We start from the raw sequence: 17379 nt of genomic DNA, 5'->3' as shown, positions 1-17379 counted from the left end.
TGTATGTTGGTGGAGGATTATACTGAGATAGGTAACGCTAGGGGAAGAAATTTGTGCGTTGGAGGGGTACACTCGGTACCCCTTTGAGTAGAGATGTTGAAGAAGCAGGATAGTGTCCTACTGGGAAGATTGGTAAGAGGGGCTGCAAAGAAGATCATCAAAATATTGAATAAGGTGGGAGGCAGGTGGGCGAAAACAAAGCAGATCATGAGAAAGGCCCTGGCCAAAGTAGTGTGGGCTGTCCCTGAAGCCTTGGGGCAGAACAGTCCAGGTGAGTTGTTGGGATTGGTGGGTGTCAGGGTCAGTCCAAGTAAAGGCAAAAAAGAGGCTGAGAGGAGGGATGCAAGGGGAGAGTAAAGAAGCCATCTTTGAGGTCGATAACAGAATAGTGAGTTGTGGAAGGGGATATTGAAGATAGGAGGGTGTACGGGTTTGGCACTATAGGATGGATAGGAAGGATGATTTGATTAATAAGGTGAAGATCCTGAACCAACCTGTAAGACTTGTCCAGTTTCTGGATGGGTAGCATAGGGGAGTTGTAAGGAGAATTTGTAGGCTTTAAGAGGCCATGTTGTAACAGGTGGGTGATAACAGGCTTTAACCCTTTTAAAGCCTATTGTGGAATGAGATATTGGCATTGAGTGGGGTAAGGGTGATTAGGTTTTAATGAGATGATAAGGGGTGCATGATTGGTCACCAAGGTAGGAGTAGAGGTATCCCATACTTGTGGATTAAGGCGGGGAGATACCAGGGGAGGATGTGAAAGAGTTGGGTAAAAGTGCAGCAATGAGATGTGACTGTAGCCCAGGAATAGTCAGGGAAGCAGATAATTTGGTGAAAATGTCTCTGCCTAATAAGGGAATTGGGCAGGTGGGGATAACTAAAAAAGAGTGCATAAAAGAATGTTGTCCAAGTTGGCACCAGAGTGGGGGAGTTTTAAGGGGTTTTGAAGCTTGGCCGTCAATACCCACAACAGTTATGAGGGCAAGAGAAACAGGCCCTTGAAAAGAAGGTAATGTGGAGTGGGTAGACCCCGTATCTATTAAACAGGGGATGGACTTACCCTCCACTGTAAGAGTTATCTGAAGCTCGGCATCCGTGATGGTCCAGGGGGCTTCCGAGATGATTGGGCAGCGTCAGTCTTTAGCCACTAAGCCGAGGAGATCTGGGAAGAAGTCAGCCAGGAGCCTTGGCTTTTTGCTCCAGTAGGTCTAGGAGCAGCTGTAATCCAAGTTGGACAGTCCGACTTCCAGTGGGGTCCTGCACAGACAGGACAAGGCTTAGGAGGAATCCCGGGCTGTGGGCATTCCGAGGCCCAGTGGCCAGGCTTCTGGCATTTGAAGCAAGGTCCACGAGGAGGTTTTGAAGGAGTGCCTGGAGGTTGCGGTTTTGTTGTTCTGAGGTTTTTGTGTGCCATGGGTGCGGCTGGGATTTTTCTTATGGTGGAGGCAAGCAGTTGCAGCTTTGAAATATGTTGTCGCTTGGCTGCCTCTTCTCTGTTGTTAAACACCTTGAAGGTGAGGTTAATTAAATCTTGTTGTGGGGTTTGAAGGCCGGAATCTAGTTTTTGGAGTTTTTTCCTAATGTCTGGGTCCAGGACTGTAACGCGTCTAAGGGTAGCCGCCAAGCGGGCCATGAACTGAGCTGGGTTCTCGTCCTTACCTTGGGTGGTTTCTTTAAGTTTTTCATAATTAACAGCTTTGTATGCTGCCTTTTTGAGCCCCTCAACTAGGCAAGAGACCATGTAATCTCGCCTAGCTATATCTTGGGAGCCTGTTTGGTATCCCCACTGGGGACCCTCCTGGGGAACTGCCCTGGTGCCTTCTTGGAGGCCTGGCTTATGATGCCGGCGGTCATCAGTGTGAGATTGGGCTAGGTTGTAAACTCTTTCTCACTCATCTGGGGAGAGGGTAGAAGTCAGGATGACATCTAAGTCACTCCAGGTTAAATTGTAGGACTGAGTTAAATATTGGAATTCCTGTATATATTTAGTGGGGTCTGATGTGAAAGAGCCTAAATGCTGACTGATCTGGAAGAGGTCCGAAAAAGGCACATGTACCCTGACTATGCCTTCAGCTCCAGCCACCTCTCTAAGAGGAAATTGTTGGGCAGGTGGGAGAGAGCTAGTCACGGAACGAAACTGTAAGCCAGACCAGGTGTGAGGAGAGGAGGTAATAGAAGGGTTATAGTGTGGGGGAGTGGAGGCTGTGGAAGAATTGGGACATGATTCAGCCTGGCGAGGAGCGGCCGGGGGAGGAGGAGAGAGGTCAGAAGGGTCAGTGGAAAAGGAGGATTCAGAGGACTCTGAGCTTGGGGTGGAGACCGAAGGAGTGGAGGGAGAGAAAGAAGGAAAATCTGGGACAAGTCACATTGGGAGCAGAGACTAGGGAGAGAGCAAAGTGTAAAAAAGGCCTGGACGTAAGGCACCTCAGACCATTTGCCTAATTTTTGACAAAAATTATCTAGGTCTTGTAGGATAGACAAATAAAAATTGCCATCCTCTGACCACTTGGAACTATTGTCAAGTTTGTATTGGGGCCCAGCGGTATTACAGAAGAATATAAGATGTTTAGGTTTTAGGTCAGGTGTTAGTCGAAGGGGTTTTAGGTTTTTAAGAACACAGTCTAAGGGGGAAGAGGGAGGAATGGATGGCACAAGCTTGCCCATAGTGGGGAAGGTAAGTTTAAAGAGAAAGGTAGAGACATGGAGAAATGGAGGTAGGCAGCTGCCAGGCTTCTAGTAGGCATCCCTGACTGAGTCCTGGGCTGTAATGTGGGTGAGCAGCCAAAGCAGGTGTCCCTGCAATTGACCTGCCACCAATGGAGTGTGGGTGAATGATCAAGGCAGGCGTCCCCGCTATGATCAGACACCAAGGGAAGACTGTCTTCCCAAATCCATGACCGACATCGGAGTTTTTGAGTTCATGGATAAAATGTGTCTCCTTTGTCTCTACTAGAGAGGAAAAAGAACTGGAATTGGAAGGATAGGGAGATTGAAGGGTAGCGAGAGAGGCTGGAGAAGAGAGTGAAGAGACCACTTACCCAATTTGAAATTGGTGAGATGTTCCTTGGGCTGGTCTGAGGACCCGAGGTCATAGGTGGATCTCCTCCCGGACTGTGGGTGAGGACAGGGGGCTGGTCTCCTGAAGGAGTCCCCCGTCTTGGGTTTCGGCACCAAATGTTACATGCGTCTGTGTGAAGAGACCACCAAACAGGCTTTGTGTGAGCAGCGAGGCTCTTTATTCACTTGGGTGCAGGCGGGCTGAGTCCGAAAAAGGAGTCAGCAAAGGGAGATAGGGGTGGGGCAGTTCTATAGGATTTGGGTAGGTAGTGGAAAATTACAGTTAAAGGTGGTTATCTCTTATGGGCAGGGGCGGGGGTCACAAGGGGCAGGGTGGGGAGATCATGAGACTCATTGTCCAGGGGAGGAATGTCACGAAGTCGATTGATTAGTTAGGGTGGGGCAGGAAAAAATCACAATGGTGGAATGTCATCAGTTAAGGCAGGAACTGACTGTTTCACTTCTTTTGTGGTTCTCCAGTTGCTCCAGACCATCTGGATGTATACATGCAGGTCACAGGGGTTATGATGGCTTAGCTTGGGCTCAGAAGCCTGACAGTTTTAGAGTAGGAGAAAAAGTTTAGTAAAAAGTTTTAGAGCAGGAACGAAAGTAAAGTACAATTGGAAGAGGGCCATGCGGGTGACTTGAGAGATTCAAGTGCACAGTTCGACCTTTGACTTGGGGTTTTATACCTTGGCATGCTTTGGTTGGGGGTGAGTGGGTGTTGCATCCCTTCTTTCCCTGATTCTTCCCTTGGGGTGGGCTGTCCGCATGTGCAGTGTTCTGCTAGCACTTGGGAGGGGCTGCAGGCCCAGTGTGTTTACTGAAATTGTGCACATGCTCACTTGTGGTGTTTTCCCCTTACCATTCAAATGCTCCTAGAGGGAGGTTATATACCAGTTGAACTCTGTCCTTTTGCCCATTAATGTGCATGCTTGAGCCCATATACCCAAATCCTGAGATCTTATTGGGAAGCTGCGGATCACCAGTTTCAGGTGTTTTTATCTATTGGGGGATTGCCTTTCCCTGGTGCTGTTTATGTCTGACTACCTACTGTAACAATATCAAATCTGAAACTACATCAATGAACTTTCATAATCTGTTATATTAAAGTTGATCGGTCTGTCTTGCACTTTGAATGGATTTTTTTATTCATGCATGATTTTGTAACATCATGCAATGGTCATTTAGAAAATATGGGTCCACTGAGTTATGCCAATTTTCCAAATGTTGACACATTTTATTATACAATATCCCAAAAAAATCACATTTCTTACTATCACCATCGACCTCATCAGAAGAATCTTGAAGTATTGGGAAGATATCAAGTTCACAGTGACACAAGGTTTTTTAAGATTTGATTTTTGCTTGGAAGTATGATATTAATTACAAAAATGCTTCTTTTCAAGATAACGATAATACTTTGTTATGCAGCAGAAGTACTTTTTGCTTCATTAAGAATATTCTTATGAGAATTCAGCTTTTAAAAAATTGTGGTGTGCAGTAGTAAGAATACAGTGATTACTAGTAAATTTGGTGCCACTGGCTTGATGTGTGCTAAGGCACCATCAATTATATCCATCAGTACTTTTTACCATCTATACAAATGTTAACACAGTGAAAAATACAAATAACACCTTGGTATTATTATGAAAACAGAATTTGTTGTTGTGGGCCCCCTGAAAGGGTTTTGGCACTCCCAGGAACTTTTAGACCACACTTTGAGAGCTGCTGTTCTATTACTCATGTAGAATAAAAACAAAAGTGAAATAAATTATTTAACATATTATAAAAATTTCTTTGCAGTCAGTGACTCCTTTGAAACATTTTTGGATTTAGGGTCAAAAATCCACACACTATTATATACCAATATTATACAAATTACTATTGCATATGTTGTGATTCTTCCATCTCTTAAAGCAACATCCAGAATCAAGTAGCAATGTGAAAATTGGTATCAGTTTCATGAATGTTATATCCAAACCTACAAATATATAATTTTGTAGTAATATGAATTGGTTAATATTGCTAAATATATATTCCTAAGGGGTCATATGGAACTATTGTGAATATCATATTAATTTGTGAGTACCCTAGAACCAAACTAATCCCTCTGGAATTGGAGTGCTAAGAGAAGCTTTGACATTATTGGGAAATGCTACTTAGTTAGCATAAGAATCTGGGTGCATTCAAGCTGAGAAGAAAGATTTGAAAAATTAATTCATTTGTATTTTACTTAGACGTTTCCATCTCTCACATCTCCCAAGTGTCAAAGCAACAGCTCAGAAGTCAGCAGATACATCCCAGAAACCTTCAAGTCATTCAGCGGGAGTCAACTTTCATTTTGAGATCATAGGGCATACATAGTGCAAGACATGCAAAGAAGTATTTTGCTGGGTCCTGAATGGTGTTAGTCATGAGAACAGATGTTTAGGATCACGGGTTATATTGTTATATTCTGTCAGTTCTGAACACCTGGTTCCCAGGAACAAAGGTGACCATGTGTTCTCTGACACATTTCTTTTCTAGTTTTGGTAACATTAGGGGCCTTTAAAGCATGGGGCCCAGCTTTTTGAAAGGAGAACAATAAAAAGTTAATTGATGTACAATGTTCTTTTATATAAGCATGAGGAAGCATTGGTATGTGTAGCATGGGGGATAATCAATCCAGAGGATAGAGGCACACTGAAGAAAACACACAATCTGATTCCAGTGCCAGCAGGTGAATACTACTGCCCAGGGGGTCCCAGAAATTGGTGGATCAGTCTTTGGACTGGTGCCTTTGTTTGGATTTATATGATGTTAGAGGACTCTGTTGACATCGACATTATTTACAGACATTATTAAATCTCCCCCCGGCCACACACACTAAAAACACTATAAAACTTGGCATGGTAAAAGTAATCACCACAACTTATGAAAACTGCTTCCCATTTATGCATAATTACTATGCAGCAGAATGTTAAATAGACACATCGCTGAAGGTGCCGAATTAGCTTTTCTGCAGTTTTGATAACACTAAACTCTGTTCACATACACACAACTAACATCATTTATTGCACATGTCCATGGTTGTCTGCATAAAATAGAGTATGTACTCTCTGTGACTATATTAAGTTCCCAATGTTTGTTTATCACCGTAGATATTTTGCCACAAAATTTAGGACTAAGTGGTTGAGAATATATGTTTAGCTGTGGACCAAATCCATGATACCCTGGAAGTCCAACTGAGGCCTCTCAAGTGTAAAGGAACAGCCAGGGTGGAGTTACAGATGAGCTGAGGGATTTAGTAGAATAGTAAGATTTTATTGTCTTGGGCGTTGGCAGCAAAAGTGACTATGGTGGCCATGAGTGTCCACCTAAGTCCACATAAGCAAAACCTGCTCTGTGAACAAAGTCTCTTGAGACTTAGACTCTAAAACCAGTTCATCAGAACTAATACCAGAGACAGCCATCCTGTGATGATGAAGTTTTATTGTTATAGATAAGACCACACAGGACTTAACGAGAAATGCATGCAGATAAAAAGACACGACAGATTTTTAATGAGAATGCTTTTAATTAATATATTTTTTGGTGTTGAGGGTGACACAGGGAAGGATTTTACTAAAATAATAAGAGAGGGATGAAGTTGTGGAAACAACACACTTGAGACTAGAAAGTGTAAAAATGGAGGACTTCACTGTTTCTCACTACAGCTAATTCCAGCTACTGCTTATAAAAGCTGTCATTCTTCATTTCTTTAAATGTTAATTATAATCATAAAGGCATTACTGGAAAATGCCTTCTTCCTATATATGTCCATATGGCAGGAAATGTTTCATAAGTGGTTGTCCTTTTTATTAGAGTTGATTTCAGAAAATTATTTTAACCTGTATTCAAAAATGCTGTCATTATCTGTTTCTATATCTGCCAGTGTATTTATTAGTCAGGGTTGTCCAGAGCAACAGAACCAATATGGTATAGCTATAGCTATAGATATAAGACAGGGAGTTACTGGGGGAATTGGCTCATGCTATTATAGAGGCTGAGAAGTCCCACTGCAGGCCACCTGCAAGCTGGTGGAGACCATGGAATGGTGATAGCATGGCTCAGTCCAAGTCCAAAAGTCCAGAAACCAGTGGTGTAATTCCCAGCCCAAGCCCAAAGGCCTAAGAACCCAGGAGGCCACTGGTGTAAGTCCTGGAATCCACAGGCTGAAGAACATGGAGTTCTAAAGTCTATGGGCAGAAGGAGAATATCCTAGCTCCAGGAGAGAAAGAGATTGAAAATCATCTTTCCTTTGGTGTTTTTGTGTTGTTGTTCTATCCAGGTCCCCAGCTGATTGGATGGTGCCTGGCCACATCAAAGGTGGATCTTTCCCACTCACTCCACTGACTTACACACCAATCTCCTCTGGAAACACCTCATAGACACACCCAGAAATAAAGCTTTACCAGTTCTCCAGGTATTCCTGAATCCAGTCAAGTTGACACCTAAAATTAACTATCACAAGTCCACTGCTTGTCAACTTGGCACCCACACACGTCTCTGTAAACTGTACTTAGTCTCCAAATAAAGACAATAACAAGGTAATAGTCCTACCTAACCTCATACAATTATCCTGTGGCTCATGCTTGTAATCCCAGCACCTTGGGAAGGTGAGGCAGGCGGATCACCTGAGGTGGGGAGTTGGAGACCAGCCTGACCAACATGGAGAAACCCTGTTTCTACCAAAAATACAAAATTAGCCGGATGTGGTGGCGCATGCCTGTAATCCCAGCTACTCAGGAGGCTGAGACAGTAGAATTGCTTGAACCCAGGAGGCGGAGGTTGCAGTGAGCAGAGATCATGCCGTTGCACGCCAGCCTGGGCAGCAAGAGTGAAACTCCGTCTCAAAAAACAAAACAAAACAAAACAAAACACCACTAAACCCTTACCCAGAAGAGGAGGTAAAGTCCTTGAATGATGTTTACTTGTCTCCTGATATCCCATAACTTAAATATTATGATGTATTATTAACAATACTTAAATACTGATATAAAGTCAACATATCTTATGTTAAATGATTCAGAGGAATGAAAACAAAGATACTTGTTTAATATATGTATATATAAATACAAATGTATTCTTAACAAAATAGGGAGAAATATGACAATTACAGTCCTCATTTCTGTAACTGGTCACATGATCATAACTGGTATTTATAACTACTTTCTTCCAATATCCATTCTGTATTCTCTTTGCCTTCAACACACACCTCATCTGGTCATGGTTCTTTACCTGGTGGGGTGAACCTTCATTCCTGAAGGGTCTGGGTCAATTGTAGTCCTGCTTGGATTGGGTTGCTGTAATTTCTCATTGATTTTAATCACAGGGTTTGGTAGTACTAAGAGATGCCCTAAGGGATCTTCCATATTCCAGACATATTCTCCCTAAACCCCAATGTGGAGTACTCATCCAGTTTCCCCTTAGTAGTCTGGATCAATTTCCCCAGCCACCACAGTAACTCCCTTGTTTGCCCGTTGACTCATAGGCACGAGAAGCCCAAAGTGGGTGGCAGTCTTAACTTCCAGTTGAATGGAGTCATTGTTATGTCTCCTATGGCAGCGCTCTTCTCTGATGCTAAGACTTGTAGGCCAGCAGAGCATAAAGTCACAGAAACAGGAAACAACATTTTGCTACTGGGTCACTAAGGATAAGTGTGAGTGGTGCCACTCCCATTTATACCCCTTGATTCCTGGAACTGTGAATCTTGGCTATGGGAGAAACAGTACCATATATTGGACACTGGTTCAAAGGATATATAGCTTTCTGGAGAACCTCATCCCAGCCCTGTAAAGTATTATCACCTAGTTGATGCTGTAACTGTGACTCAAAATGCCATTCATCAAGCCAGTTGCTTCAGGACAATGGGGACCTTGGTAAGGTCAGTGAACTCCGTGAGCATGAGCCCATTGCTGCACATTTTTGGTTGGGAAGTGAGTTCCTTGGTCAGAAGCAATGCTGTGTGGAATGCCAAGATAATGGATAAACATTCTGTAAGTCCACAGATGGTCGTTTTGGCAGAAGCATTGCATACAAGGAAGGCAAATCTATATCCAGAGTAAGTGCCAGTAAGAACGAAATGTTGCCCATTCTATGATGGAAGTGGGAGTGGCACCATTTGCCATTATCCCTATTGACCCACTAGAAAAATGTTGTTTCCTGTTTCTGCTTTATGCTCTGCTGGCCTACAAGTCTTAGCATCAGAGAAGAGTGCCGCCACCAGGAGACACAACAATGATTCCATTCAACTGGAAGTTAAGACTGCCACCCAGTCACTTTGGGCTCCTCATGCCTGTGAGTCAACAGGCAAACAAAGGAGTTACTGTGTTGGCTGGGGAAATTGATCCAGACTACCAAGGGGAAACTGGATGAGTACTCCACATTGGGGTTAAGGGAGAGTATGTCTGGAATACAGAAGATCCCTTAGGGCATCTCTTAGTATTACCAAACTCTGTGATTAAAGTCAATGGAAAATTACAACAGCCTAATCCAAGCAGGACTACAATTGACCCAGGACCTTCAGAAATGAAGGTTCACCCCACCAGGTAAAGAACCGTGACTAGCTGAGGTGCTTGCTGAGGGCAAAGAGAATACAGAATGGATATTGGAAGAAAGTAGTTATAAATACCAGTTATGACTGTGTGACCAGTTACAGAAATGAGGACTGTAATTGTCATCAGTATTTTCTCCGTATTTTGTTCAGAATACATTTGTGTGTGTGTGTGTGTGTGTGTGTATACACACATGTATTAAACAAATATCTTTGTTTTCATTCCTCTCTTAATCATTTAACATAAGATATATTGACTTTAGAGACCCGGCACAGTGGCTCACGCCTGTTATTCCAGCACTTCGGGAGGCTGAGGTGGGCAGATCACTTGAGGCCAGGAGTTGGAGACCAGCCTGGCCAAAGTGAAGGAACCCCATCTCTACTAAAAATACAAAAAATTAGCGTGGTAGCACGTACCTGTAATCTCAGCTTCTCAGGAGGCTGAGGCACGAGAATCACTTGAACTCAGGAAGTGGAGGTTGCAGTTAGCTGAGATCATGCCATTGCACTCTGGCCTGGGCAACACAGCGAGGCTCTGTCTCAGAAAAAAAAAAGATATATTCACTTTATATCAGTATTTAAGTATTGTTAATTTTACATCATAGTATTTAAGTTATGAAGTATCAGGAGACAAGTAAACATCATTCAAGGACTTTACCCCCTCTTCTGGGTAAGGGATTAGTTTTTTATTGTATGCAGGATAATTGTATCAGGTTAGGTGGGTCTATTACCTTGTTATTGTCTTTACTTGGAGATTAAGTTCAGTTTACAGAGAGGTGTGTAGGTGTGTAGATTAAGTACAGACAAGAGGTGGACTTGTCATCATTAATTTTAGGTGTCATGTTGACTGGATTGAGGAATACCTGGAGAAGTGGTAAAGCATTATTTCTGGGTATGTCAGGGTGTTTCCAGAGATTGGAGTAATCAACCTGCCACAAGGTAGCTGGCTGATCCACCGAAGCCAATGATACTGTATCAAGGGCTCAGCGTGGGTCTTGGCTGCTGGCAGATTGAGCCCTCAGAGGTGACTGTAGCCAGGTCAGCTTTGCTAAGTGGAAGTCTATGTTGCTGAACTCATACATGACTTCCATCTCTGCCACCCTTGGCAATTTATTCTTGAGTCCATTGGATGATGGTAGGGGTAGCTGGGGAAAGAGGGTGACTAGTATCCACAGAATGGGTCATCCCATCTCCTTGATTATTAGTCCTCCTCTGCTGAGATCACCCTTTGGTGAGCATTGACAAAGGACATAATCATCTTCACATCTTTTTCCCACTCAGGTCCATCCACATATCTCTTCCCCAAATTTCTTTGTCACCAATTTTCCAATTATGTTCCTTTCAATTCTCTGACCATCTGGCCAAACCATTGGTTACAGTTCATGAATTGGTATATAATTCCACATCTGGCCATTTCTCCGTCCAAGCAAAGTGTACAACGTGGTACACTGTCCAAAGTTCTACACACTGAGATTTCTCTTCACTGCTGTCCTCTAAAGATGTCCCACAAAGTGATGGTATTGCTGAAACTGTCCACTTTTGGATGGTGCCTGCATATTATGCAGAAATACCTGTAAACTGGGACCTCTATCAATTGATCATAGGATACTCCCCATGAGGCCATCGGTGCAGGCTGAGGCAGTGTAGTTGGAACCAGGGGCATTTGGGTCACTTTGTGTAACTTACTTGTGCTTCAGAACCTGCTTGGGCCCAGTTATGTGTATATCACTTCCATTTGATGATAGAGGTCTGCTGTGTATGCCCAACGTTATGGCTTGGTGGGTCAGTTAACACCTAGTTAATGATGGTCAGCTCAGGTTGCATAGTTACTTGGTGGCCCATGGTCAAATGTTCAGTTTCTACTAAGGCCTAGTAGCAGGCCAAGACTGCCTCTCAAAAGAAGGGTCATTATTTGTGGATGATGGCAAGGCCTTGCTCCCAAAATCCTAAGGGCCTCTGCTGCAATTTATCTATGGGGACCAATGAAAGGCTTCAAACAACATCCTTATCTGCCACTGACCCCTCCAGCACCATTGGATCTGCTGGGTCATATGGCCCAAATGACAGAGTAGCTTGCACAGCAGCCTGGACCTGTTGCCTCTGCCTTATCCTGTTCTGGGCCCCATTCAAAACTAGCAGCTTTCCAGGTCACTTGGTAGATGGGCTAGAGTAACACACCAAAAGGAGGAACACATTGCCTTCAAAATCCAAAGAGGCCTACTAGGTATGGTGCCTCTTTCTTGGTTGTAGGAGGGGCCAGATGGAACACCTTATTCATCACCTTGGAAGGGATATCTCAACATGCCGCACACTGCTGGACCCATAGAAATTTCACGGAGCTAGAAGGCCCTGAAGTTTGGTTGGATTTATTTTCCACCCTCTGACACACAAAATGCCTCACCAGTAAGTCCAGAGTGCTTGCTACTTCATGCTCACTAGGTCCAATCAGCATAATATAATGGGCCAGAATGATATCTTGTGGATGGGAAAGGTGATCAAGATCCCAGTGAACTAAATTGTGACATAGAGATGGATAGTTGATATAATTCTGAGGTAGGACAGTAAAGGTGTATTGCTGACCTTGCCAGATGAAAGCAAACTGCTTCTGGTGGGCCTTATGGACAGGGTTGGAGAAAAAGCCATTCTCCACATCAGCAGCTATATACCAGGTACCAGGAGTTGTGTTAATTTGCTTAAACAATGAAACCACATCTGGTATAGCAGCTGCAATTGGAGTCATCACTGGGTTAAAACTACAATAATTCACTGTCATTCTCCAGGATCCATTTGTCTTCTGTCTTCTGCACAGACCAGATAGAAAAGTTGAATGGGGATGTAGTCGGAATCTCCACCCCTGCATCTTTCATGTCCTTGATGGTGGCACTAATCTCTGCAATCCCTTCAGGGACGCAATCAGTGGATTTTGATTTACTATTTTCCTAGGTAGGGGCAGCTCTAATGGCTTTGATTTGGCCTTTCTCACCATAATAGCCCTCATTCCACAGGTTAAGGAATATGGGGATTCTGCCAGCTGGCAAGAACGTCTGTTCTAATCATACATTCTGGAACTGAGGAAATAACCACATGATGGGTTCACAGACCCACCAGACCTATTGTGAGTCAGACCTGAGCCAAAGCTCCATTGCTAACCTAACCTCTATAAGCCCTTGCTGTGACTTGTGGGCCGCAGTGACTTTTTGGGTCTCCTGGAATCAATGTCAATTCAGAGGCAGTGTTCAGTAGTCCTGAAAGATCTGTACTTCCTTTTCCCCAGTGCACAGTTATGCTGGTAAAAGGCTGTAGGTCCCTTTGGGGAAGGATGGGAGAAAGTTTAATAGTGTAAATTTTCAATAGTGTGCCAGGGAACTTCCTGGACAGAACCTGGCCTCCCCTTCATTCAAGTATTTCGGGGTCTGTGAACTGGCTCAAGTCTAGGAATTGATTGAGAGGGAATGATTCTCTGTTTTTATGTTTCAAATTAAACCTTTGTTCACTTGACCTGATAGTTTTCTGTTTATACAGATCAAGTAAGAACTTAGTAGGCTTCCTATCTATTTTACTTTTAGGAACACCATGGTTAGCTAGCCAACACCCTGGATTTACACAAGTCACACTATTCTGATTGTTGCTGTGCCTTAGCTGTCTAAGATGGTAACTATACACACCTTGCCTTTGATAGATGAGTGCCACCATTTAGCCCCTGCCACACCAGGTTTCAATTATACCCATTGCATTTAAGTTTTCCAATTGAGTGACTGCAATTCTGTCATGATTGGTGCAAGGTTAGAAATAACCAGGTCCATGTGTGGTTGTGTCTTTCCACACTGTCAGGCTTTTGTTGATACTGTTCCAATCACAAAAGCCAGAAGCTGCATGGAGTTCCCAAGGAAACAATCCCCTTTAGTACTTCCTGCTCACTCAGTGGTCAGAGCTTCAGGCACACAGGCTCAAGACATTCCACAAGCCAGTCAATATTGCAAACCATACATAATAGTATACTTAATCAATATATAAATGTTACAGGTTAAACATTCCATAACAAAGTCACATTTAAAATCAAGAGGAAAAAGTATAGGAGAAAGTGTTAATAAGCCAGTCCAGGGAGGGCTAAGAAGACAAAAGGAATCCTGGTTTGAGCCAGATGGTCTGTCAGCCTTGCAAGTCCTTGAGGTGGCAGAGCTTTTGGCTGCAGACACCAAGTTCTTATTGTAAGTGACTGCAAGACAGTGTCATTAAGGCAGCCATTTGGAGCTGCTGAAGGCCTGATCTTTTACAGTCATAGAGTCTTCTGATGATGAGAACTGACAGTGGAAGGGTGTGCTTGTTTGTGTCTTTATCTCACTGGATGTGGTCTTTATTTTTTATTTGTTTATTAAACAAAACATCTTATCCTTGTATGCAAAGTGCCCTGTGAAATATAAAATGAAGCCTTTTTCTAAGATAGAATTAGCTATGTCAAGGGTGCTCTATCCAGGTCCCCACTGTAGGGTCCAACCTACAGAAAAGCACAATCATAGCACTGTTCAGGGATGCTGGGGCTCCCCCACACATCTATTTCTCAAAGTATTTGGTGAAAGTTATGACTTCTGGACCCTCCCAGTGTGGGTTAGTAGGTTTTAAGTGACAAATCCATTCTAGCATTCCAATCTCCTTTTAACCCTTTCCTCTACATTAACCCAAGGGAGATGGGGGATCTCCAGCTTGGCCTCATGAGTCATCTTTTGATCCAAGTTTCAGGTGAAGAGGAGAAAATATAATTTCTTTTCTCAACCTTCATACGTTTGTAGATGGGACACTTTTGTCACAAAAGATGGATAAGAGAAAAACAAGCATTTTTATTTATTTATTTATTTTTTGAGATGGAGTCTCACTCTGTTTCCCAGGCTGGAGTGCAGTGGTGCAATCTCGGCTCACTGCAACCTCCACCTCCCGGGTTCAAGCAGTTCTCCTGCCTCGGCCTCCCAAGTAGCTGGCGCCCTCCCACCACACCTGGCTTTTTGTATTTTTAGTAGAGACGGGGTTTAACCATATTGGTCAGGCTGGTCTTGAACTCCTGACCTCAGGTGATCCACCTGCCTCGGCCTTCCAAAGTGCTGGGATTACAGGCGTGAGTCACCACGCTCAGGCTTCGTTTTTTTTTGTTTTTTTTTTGAGATGGAGTCTTCCTCTGTCACCCAGGCTGGACTGCAGTGGTGATATCTCAGTTCACTGCAGCGTCCGTCTCCTGGGTTCAAGTGATTCTCTTGCCTCAGCCTCTCAAGTAGCTGGGATTACAGGTATGTGCCACTACGCCTGGCTAATTTATATATATATATGTATATTTATTTATTTTTTGTTTGTTTGTTTGTTTTTGGTAGAGACGGGGGTCTTACCATGTTGGGGAGGCTGGTCTTGAACTCCTGACCTCAAATGATGCACCCGCCTCGGCCTCCCAAGGTGGTGGGATTACAGGTGTGAGCCACCGCGCCTGGCGAAACCAAGCATTTTAATTTAAGCATGCAGTGCGCATTATGCAGGGGAAATATCAGTTCAAAAGTGCCTCTCAGATGGTGGCTTAGGGTCCCAGCTTAGATAGCATATCTAATAAAGAACAATAAATTTAGAAACAACAAGACAAAGGAATAAGCAACTTTTCCCAAAAGGTGAGAAAACTATGAGACAATAGTCAAGTTTGTTCCCAGAATCCTCTGGCCCTGCCGGTACCAGTGTCTGAGCTGATAAGCAAGAGAGAATTAATATCTCTGTCTTTAGGTAGAAAGGGGAGGCAGAAGACCCCCTGTATCCTTTTCCCTGGAATTTTATGGCCTGCCAAAGGTAAGAAAGAGCAGCTCAGATAGCTCTTTCTGCAACTGTTGCTTTCCAATTGCCTCTGGCTTAAAGATATTTTTGTCAAGAAGGTATATTTTGGGGTGAAATATTCTGGTTTCCTTCACAGCCAACCAATCAACCAAACTGCTAGCACCTTTCCTAACTCCTCTAACTGCAGCATGCAATGCACAATCTCTGCTTAGTGGGCCTATATTAATAACTTTGGCCTGATCCAACTTTATGTTCCTTCCACAATTATCCCACATCCTTAATATCCATTTCTATACATATTCCCTGGATATCTGCTCTCATAAATTAGAAAACTCAAGTAGTTCTTTTGGAGTGTGGTGCACCTCCTCATGGGTCACACTTTGTCCCTCTTAGGGCCTGCTGGGACTTGAGTCCAGATATAGGTCTAGAAGCAAAGAGGGGTGGGGAAGGGGGGTGAATCAACATTGTCTTGCTTAGCAATTGCCTCAGCAGAGGCCATTACCATTTTCTCAGGCTATGCAGAGTCAAACCCTGAAGACACAGGTGGAAAGGCCATGTCACTGTGAACTGGCACCAGATGCTGGTGCCACTGGGGGTGGGGGTAGGGAGGCCACTTTTGCTGGCAAACAAGACTCATCAGAATTTAGGAGCTCAATGTCCCAGCTTTATCAGGGTCTTCCCACAAATTTCTACTTACAGGATCCCATTCTTGTGCAACCAATGCCCTCACTATGAGACTGAGAGTTCAACTTTTGTTGTAATTCAGCCAGTCACCTGACAATGGCTTGTGTTTGATTTTCAGCAATTTCAGGCCTGTGGCTACAGGAAAGAAGATGTTACCTTAGGGCACACTTAGAAGCTCTTAGGCTATTTATGTGGAGCTGGAGCTAGAAATTTGAATCCCTGAGCTCATGTTTTTCTTACATTACTGTGTCCAGTGACATTAGAAGCAGCCAACCATCCTCATTATATTCCTTGGTTTTTCACAAATGTTTGAAAGTATGATATAGAGAGTTACCAAGTTCCATGTGTCTTATAAGTGGTTGATTAAAAGTATCAAATGTAGATATTTTGTGTATCTCTATAAACAGTTCGTGCCATGGACTATCCAATGCTCTCTGTACTACTAGAAGTGGAGTTTGTAGGATTTTTAGGTTGAATCAAATCAGAAAGCCAATTCCAGAAAACCCCAAACCAATAAAGGAAACTCACCCTTAAAATTCTCTTCCTCCAAAACCTCCCATGGTACCAATATCTGTATTAGTCAGGATTGTCCAGAGAGAGAGAACAAGTAGGATGTACGTACATAGATAGGTAGGTAGATAGATAGATAGAGGTAAATATAGAGATAGAGATATATAAGAAGGGACTTATTTGGGGAATTAGCTCATGCTATTATGGAGGCTAAGAAGTCCTACCAAGGGCTACCCACAAGCTAGAGACCCTGGGATAACAAAATCATTGCTCAGTCCAAGTCCAAAAGCCTCAGAACCAAGGAAGCTGATGATGTAATTCTCAGCCTGAGGCAGAAGGCTCTGGTGTAAGTCCCAGAGTTCAAATGCCAGAGAACATAGAACAGTCCAAGGGCAGCAGAACAAGAGCCAGAGAACATAGAGCAGTCCAAGGGCAGGAGAACAAGAGTGTCCCATTTGCAGGGAGTGAGAATGAGAGAAAGAGAGAGAGAGAGAGAGAGAGAGAGAATTTTTTCTGCCTTTGTGTTCTATCCAGGCACCCAGCTGATTGGATGGTGCCCAGCCACATTAAGGGTGGATCTTTCCCACTCACTCTACCAACTCACATGCCAATCTCCTTTGGAAACACCCTCACAGACACACTCAGAGATAATGCTTTACCAGTTCTCTAGGTATTCTTCAATTCAGTCAAGTTTACACCTAAAATTAGCCATCACAGTTATGATTGGGATTTGACCTTTGACCTTGTGT

The 17379-nt window shown here is 43.5% G+C and overlaps 1 long non-coding RNA gene across 3 annotated transcripts in view; it reads right to left on the bottom strand.

Annotated features, from left to right (window-relative positions):
- LOC129135586 (uncharacterized) overlaps positions 1 to 17379 on the bottom strand; it is a 63656-nt gene that overhangs the window by 5220 nt on the left and 41057 nt on the right. For 2 of the 3 annotated variants that reach the window (XR_008536555.1, XR_008536554.1), the window contains exons 2-4: positions 10055 to 10172; positions 3042 to 3190; positions 1064 to 1260 (exon numbers count right to left, since the gene is read on the bottom strand). This is a non-coding gene — a long non-coding RNA (uncharacterized LOC129135586). The remainder of the gene's footprint in view (positions 1 to 1063; positions 1261 to 3041; positions 3191 to 10054; positions 10173 to 17379) is intronic. The other variant, XR_008536556.1, reaches the window with a different exon arrangement.

This window comes from Pan troglodytes, chromosome 6 (genome assembly GCF_028858775.2).
Source record: "Pan troglodytes isolate AG18354 chromosome 6, NHGRI_mPanTro3-v2.0_pri, whole genome shotgun sequence".
NCBI lineage: Eukaryota > Metazoa > Chordata > Mammalia > Primates > Hominidae > Pan > Pan troglodytes.
The sequence above is the reverse complement of the archived record's forward strand: the minus strand, read 5'-3'. Positions and strand labels throughout refer to the sequence as shown.